We start from the raw sequence: 7,337 nt of genomic DNA on the forward strand, positions 1-7,337 counted from the left end.
GGACTGTTTTCGATATTATTAGTCAACTTGGGTATGCCTAAAGTCGTACTAGGTTGATTCCGATTAAAAGAAGAAAAAATTTTATTGACTCGAATTAATTAGTTAATTAATTAATTTAGGCAAAGTTCTTTAAGTCATTAATTATAATCTCAACACAAATCAACAAACGGTTAGGAGGAGCATAGAAAATATATGCACAACAAATAATGCACAATTAGTCAAGTAGGCACAATATGATGCAATGAGTTCGCAACCTAACCATGGCTCTAGTTCTCTAAAGTTCGGGATATGGTTTAGTCAAACAGGGTCCATGGTTAATTGTTCAGATGCACCGCGTAGAAGCCTAACCGTGAAGGGTTAACGCGTGTGGATAGAACACCGCAAGTTTTTAGAATAAACTCGCTTCCATGGTTTGGTGAATTCAACCTCTCAGATGTACCCTTTGTTGCCAGGAGCGTTCAATCGGGTAGATAGAGCATGAATTCCCAAAGGGTTATGTCCATATGTAGAACACATATGGGTTTCAGAAAAATGAGAAAAAATTCAATCAGGAAGTAGGATCGAGCAAACAATACGAAAAACCGGTCGAAATTAGAACGCATATTTCTGGCTCGGTATTGGGGGAAATTGGCGCCAGCAAACAGAGACTGGCGCCAACTTTTAACTGTAGCGCCTGGCGCCAATACTGGCGTCTAGCGCTACGGCTAAAAGTTTGGCGCCAAGCTCTGGCCCCTGACGCTACTTCCCACATGCCTCAGCAGCTTTCTGTGCTCAATAAAATCATCCAGTCTCGCGCGGTGTTATTTCAGTCCTAGTTGTGAAAGACGTTTCTCAAATTTCCTACGTGTAAAATCCTATGTTTTTTACTCATTATGGATGGTCTTTCCAATGAGAACCTTTTTATGCATATGACAATAATGTTAATCAAAATTACGCACATGAAATACTTAGAACTTTTCGAGTCTCATCCACTCATTCTAAATCATTGCCGAAACAAATTAAGGAATTAAAATAGAAATCCTCCCCAGTGGTTTCGCCAAAAACTGTAGGGAATAATTTCAAGCCTTTAAAATCCCACTAGCTTGAACCCCACTGTGATCATACACTAAAGTACGGTGGCGTCCAAAAGGGAAGAAGATAGAGCAAAAGAGTCGCCAACAAGTTTTTTAGGAACTTGTAAACCATTCACGAGGTGAAGGTTACACCCCTTAACGATCCAAGAGATCGTCAACTCCATAAGGTCATGAACCAAATAAGGGTTCGGGGATGATGGTAAAAATCCAACCTAAAAGAGATTGAACCTGCCCTAATAATAGGCCTCTACTTTATTCTGCCCGTATTCATGTGCGCTTTCTGACTAACATACAATCAATAGGATTAACCCTAAACCTGTTTAATCTATGTTGGTTGAATTTAATGCACAAATAAACTATTATTGGTGAGCACTTGAATTTATAATCTCAATTAACCCTAAACAAGATTATTAATTATCTTATTAAGCGTGATTACAAATACCAATTCCCTTTAACCTGCAATAAAAGGTGATCAAGCAATAACAATATACAATAATATACATATCAAGCAACATGATAAATAATCATCATAAATCATAATCATAAATATTAGAAAGAACATAGAAAGCATCATACTCTTAATCATGCTTAATATTAAAAACATCCTAGACATGATACTAGGAATCATAACAATCTAAACATGATGTCTACATCATAAAATCAATAAAATACTTACTTGGATGCCTCGTACCTCTTTCTAATTACAAAATACACACGTTAGTAACTTCAAGGAAAATAATAAACAAAACAATTAAATTAAATAATTGAAAGAGAAATTTGGGACCAAACCCTCAGAAATTAAAACCTTTCACGTCTAGGGCGAAGGCAACTTCGAATATGGCTAGGTGTATCAAGATCTTGTGAATGCGGAATTTTGTATTAAAGAGCAAGAAAGAAAGAATGCTAAAAGATTAATGTTATTGAGAATTGATGAAAGAAAGATGATGAATAAAGAGAATTGGATGAATTAGATGAATGATAAAGAATAAGGAGAATTGGTGAATGTTGGAGATTGTTGATTGTAGATGAATAAACCGGAGTTTTTGATACGATATTTATAAAGAAAATCGGCCAAAAAAGATAATTTATCAAAACAGAGTCTGAAGATCAGGCTCATTGGCGCCAGGACCAGTGGCTAGCGCCAGGCGCCAATGGCTGGCGTCTGGCGCCAGCCCTGGTTCCAGGCGCCAAGGCCTGGGGTTGGACGCCAAACCGGCTTTTAACACGTTTTCGAAAATATGATAATTTTACCGTACTGGAAGATAAAATAATATAATTTCAGTCGAAAATGCTATTTGATCTAATTAAAACTCTAAAGAATCCTAATTGAATTAAGAATGATAAAACCTTCTAGAATGTTCTAGAAGACCAAAACCATTCCTAATTACATTAGGAATGATAAATCATATTAGACCCTCCCCTAGATCATTGGGCCGTACTTAAAACTCAAACCGGGCCCAGTTTAGTAAATTGGCCATAAATTCCTCAATATTCATCGAAATTGGGCTTATAATATATCGTTGGAAAGGTCTTTACAAGCCCCATCCAACTACACCACTATTGGACCCATATCATGGACCAACCAAACTGGATCGGCTGTTTTCCTTAAAATAAAGTTTTCAAAAACAGAGAGAAGAGAAAAGAAAAGAAATAAAACTTTCCGCAACACTAGACCTTTCCACACTTTCGTTTCATTCGATTATGATCTGACGTGAAAGGTACTCATCACTGGGTTTGGTTTTGGGGAGACACAAATGGGTGTCTACACCTTGACTTTTTGTTGTTTTATTAGCCACATTACAAGCCTAATTTGCCCCATTGGTTACTAGTCCCAAGCTTGGCTTGGGGGAGCTATTAGTGAGTGAGGTGAGGGAGTTTGTATTGTGCTTATTATTTGCACAATATGGGTGGGTTTTTGAGAAGTTGTTTTGTTTTTTTATCATGTTTGTTTTGATGAGTTTGAGAGTTATATTTTCTTGAAAAAAAAAAATAAAGCATGATGTTATGAAAAAAAAAGAAGTTCAAGAAAAAAAATGTGAAAAAATAAGAACGTCAAAAGAAAAAAAAAAGGAAAAAATTGTTCAATGTTCAAATGTTCTAGTTGGAGGTTGATCAAAGAAAAAAAAATAGAGCTTCAATGAAAAATCCAAGTTTGGAAATAAAGTTTGTTTATTCACTCCACTTCTTCATTATTATATTTCTATGAGTGAAATTGTAAGAGTTGGGATTGTCTATATTGTTTGGAGTATATTTGGTGGATTTTTGCTGGAGTTGGTTATGTAGGGGATGTTGATCATTATTTATTTTGATCATGGGCTTTATTAGGAGTTGCTCCCTTAAGCATAGCTTTTCTCTCACTTATTCCCAAATTTATCCTACCCTTTACCCTAGCCTTACATTACAAGCTTTAAAGACCTTCCGACCTTTGTGCATAGAATTGTATGAATGTGAAAGTGTTGTTTATCAATGCGAGTTATAATTTGACATATTTCGAGTCGACTAGTGGGTTGAGCGTTCATTGTTTTATACACACGAGAGTGTGAGTTGGGAGGGCATTGTTCACATAAAGGGTTGGTTGGAGAGCGATCGAGTACATCTTTTACTCGCCACATAAATGAGAGTTAAGTGTGTGAGCACCAGTCTTGAATTCTATATGCTCTTGTGGTTTGCTCTATTTGACAATTGTTAGGGAGGAAAGGTAATTGGATGGATTTGATTGGTTGATTTTGAAGCATGTTTATTTGATTTACCCTGAATCGTTTGTGCTTGATTTTTACTTTTTGGGGTTGAAGCATATTTATTGATTCATTGATGAGATATTTGCTTAGGGACAAGCAAAGGTTTGGCTTGGGGGAGTTTGATGTGTCTATTTTATATAGTATTTTACCCCCGTCCCTTGGTCATAATTAGTAGTGTTTTTGGCTCTTTAGAGCCACTTTTATTACTAATTGGTGTTTTCTAGTGTTTTCGTAGATTTGGTTGACTTTTGTAGGGAATTACACTTTTGGAGTATTTTCCCGAGATATTTTGGAGCAATCACGAGCACTGGAGAAACACGACCAGATTTTATAGCCCAGGGCCGGTTAGAGCCATCGAACCAGTGATTAAGGGCTCGGTATAGGTGATACCGGGGCATTTGGACCGAGTATTAAAGACCGGAAGAGGAAACCCAGATTAGCCCGAAGAATTGGAGTCAATCGTAGTCCAAATAGTGGCCCAAGAGAGCCGCCCGGCCAAAGAGGCTGGCCCCCGGTGACGCGCCCGGCCGGGCGGGAGAAGCTAAGGTCGGCGCCCGGTGACGCGCTCGGCCGGGCGCGAGATTTCACTTGAAGGACAAAAAGGCGCGCCCGATCGGGCGGTGCCTCGCCCGATCGGGCGCGTGTAATTATTAGAAGACGATTAGCGTCGTTTTGGTTTGTTTTAGTTTAGGATTTGTACGGAGTATAAATACTCCTCCGTAATACGATTTTAATGGTTGTATCTCTATCTCTCTTTCTCTCTCTCTTTACTCTTACTTTACTCTCTTAATTGTTTTCTTAGATTTTCTTTCTCTTAAACCTTTGTTCTTAATCTACTCTTAATTCCAGATTTATTTTGGTAACGATTTTCTTTTCTCTTAATCTTAGTTGTTTATTTCATTCCTTTTCTCATGTCTTGTTTAATTACTTTGTTTAGTTTAGTTTCTATTATGTGTGAGTAGTTTCATTCTAGGGTTTATGGGGATCCATAATTAATATGAAGGGATAATTTGTTATTATTGATTATTGGTATTGCATGATAATTTCTTATTGAATTGTTTTAATTCCTTGCAATTAGATTATGAATCGAGCAGATGTAATTTGATTGTGAATGTTTAGCAATATTGAATTGATGAATCGAGCAGATGTTAATTTAATATTAAAGGCTATTTTTAATAGGAACTTAGATCTAGTAAATTGCGAGAGCCTGTTAGATCTATGTTGATTAATAAATTGCGAGAGCCTGTTAATCATGTTATTTGTGCAATGTTAATTATTAATTATTATGTTTTATCCCGAAATATTAATTATTGGTGAACCTGTGACCCTAGGCCTTCTTATTATTGTTTTTCTCCCTAAACTTATTCTTCGTAGTATAGAATTTATTCCCAAAAATATTGGTTACTTAGATAATTTAGATTATAATAATTAATTAGGAGTAAAAAGACTTGTTTCCCTGTGAAGTTCGACCCTACTTCCCTATCTACTTTAGTTAGAGGACTTAGGTATTTACTTTTGATTAGGGGATACGACTTTACCCTGTCAAGGGGATCCATAAATAATATGAAGGGGTGATTTATTGTTGTTAATTGTCAATGCTAGATTAATTTCCTATTTATTGATTTAATGCTCTGTGACTAGATTAGGCTTGATCTTTTATGCATGAGTTAGACAATATTGATTCGAGATTCCACAGATGAAAATTGATGTTTAGGTCTAGTTTCAATAGGCAGGTTAATTTATAAATGGTTAAGTCGAGATTCGAAAGATGAGAGTTAATACCGGAAAATTAATTGTGTGATTATAATACGTAGCGAAAGCCCTTTATAATCTGATTAATGTATGCATTGATGAATGATTATTATATTCTACCCTGGAATATTATTTATTGGTGAACCTATGCCCTAGATCCTTTTATATATTGTTTTCTCCCTATTCTTAATCTTCGTAGTTTAGTTTCATATTCGAACTTATATATTGGTTACTTCATAATCTAGATTATATTAATTAATTAGGAGTAGAAACACTTGTTTCCCTGTGGAGTTCGACCCTACTTCCCTATCTACTTTAGTTAGAGGACTTAGGTAATTATTTTTTATTAATGGATACGACTTTACCCTGTCAAAATTTGGCGCCGTTGCCGGGGAAACGGTTTTATTTTTATTTCTATTATTTTTGTAGTCTAGGTTATTTTCTTTTTGTCTCAGAGAACGTTAGTTCTCTGGGAAAATCTCACATTTGCTTTTAGTTTTTTTTATGCCCAGGTGTTCCACATCAGGGTACATCTCATTCGACCCTAAGATCGAGCGATCCTTTCATAGACAGAAGAATTTCTACAAGCAAATTCTGGCGGACTCTGGTGATAATAATAATCACCGCGATCCTCCAACTAGTTCTAGCGATTCAGAGGTATCATCAGATACAAAATCAGAGATGACGACTCCAAAGAAGCTTAGTGATTACTCACAACCAAAGCTTACAGATTTTCCACATCTCACCCCTACTCCGGCTCTTGATGGGGTACAATTTGAAATTAAACCTCAATTTATAACGATGATAGAGAGGAAGCAATTCAGTGGAGCTAAGGGTGAAGACCCAAATCTTCACATTGCCGACTATTGTCAATATTGTAGTACCATCAGGCAAGTCGTGGTCACTCAAGACCAAATCAGGGAGATTCTCTTTCCCTTTTCTTTAACTGGAAAAGCTAAATTGTGGTTTAATGGCTTAAATAGAACTGCACTTGGTATAACTGACTGGGAAACTCTGGTTTTGAATTTTTATAACAAGTATTATCCTGCAGAGAGAACAGTCGTACTACGGAGTGCGATTCAGAACTTTGCCCAAGAAGCCGATGAATCTTTATATGAGGCTTGGGAGAGGTTCAAGGACCTACAAAGAGGATGCCCCCGTCATAATTTAGCACAATGGCAGTTAATCCAAGCCTTCTACAATGGCATTGGAAATTCTTCTAGGATAATTTTAGATTCTGTAGCTAGTGGGAGATTTATGAATCTTAATGTTGATGATGCAGGTCAGGTTATTGAAGATATGGCGATACATAATTCCCAATATGGAAATCCTAGAGGATTTGCTAACAAGGGGAAGCATAGTGTTGACTCTGTATCCTTTTTGCAAGCTCAATTGACCTCTATCTACCAAAAATTAGATAATCTTAGCACTGCTAATGTAGCTAATGAATCTGCAATTAATAATAATTCTAATGAGGCTTTTTGTGAAAATTATGGAATTTTAGGTCATTGGGAACAAGATTGCAGGAGTTCCGTGGAGCAAGTTAATGCCTTTTAAGCTTATAGGCAGAATAACCCATACTCCAACACCTACAATCCTGGGTATCGGAATCATCTGTACCTTTCCTACCGGAGTACAAATGTTCAAAATCCACCACCACAAGAACCACAGGCGCCATAGCAACAGCAGCAGAAATATTACCATCCCAATGCTGGCCAGAAGAACCAACCACAACAACCCTCCTCATCTTCCGACCCTTCTTTGGTGGAAATTA

The 7,337-nt window shown here is 36.7% G+C and overlaps 1 non-coding gene across 1 annotated transcript; it reads right to left on the reverse strand.

Moving 5' to 3' along the window:
* Positions 1-6,625: 6,625 nt before the first annotated feature.
* Positions 6,626-6,732, reverse strand: LOC145633506 (small nucleolar RNA R71). The gene has a single exon (XR_014112828.1). It is a non-coding gene; the product is annotated as a small nucleolar RNA R71 (small nucleolar RNA).
* Between the last annotated feature and the right edge of the window lie 605 nt (positions 6,733-7,337).

Source organism: Chenopodium album, chromosome 5 (assembly GCF_948465745.1).
Source record: "Chenopodium album chromosome 5, dcCheAlbu1.1, whole genome shotgun sequence".
NCBI classification, from domain to species: Eukaryota; Viridiplantae; Streptophyta; class Magnoliopsida; order Caryophyllales; family Amaranthaceae; genus Chenopodium; species Chenopodium album.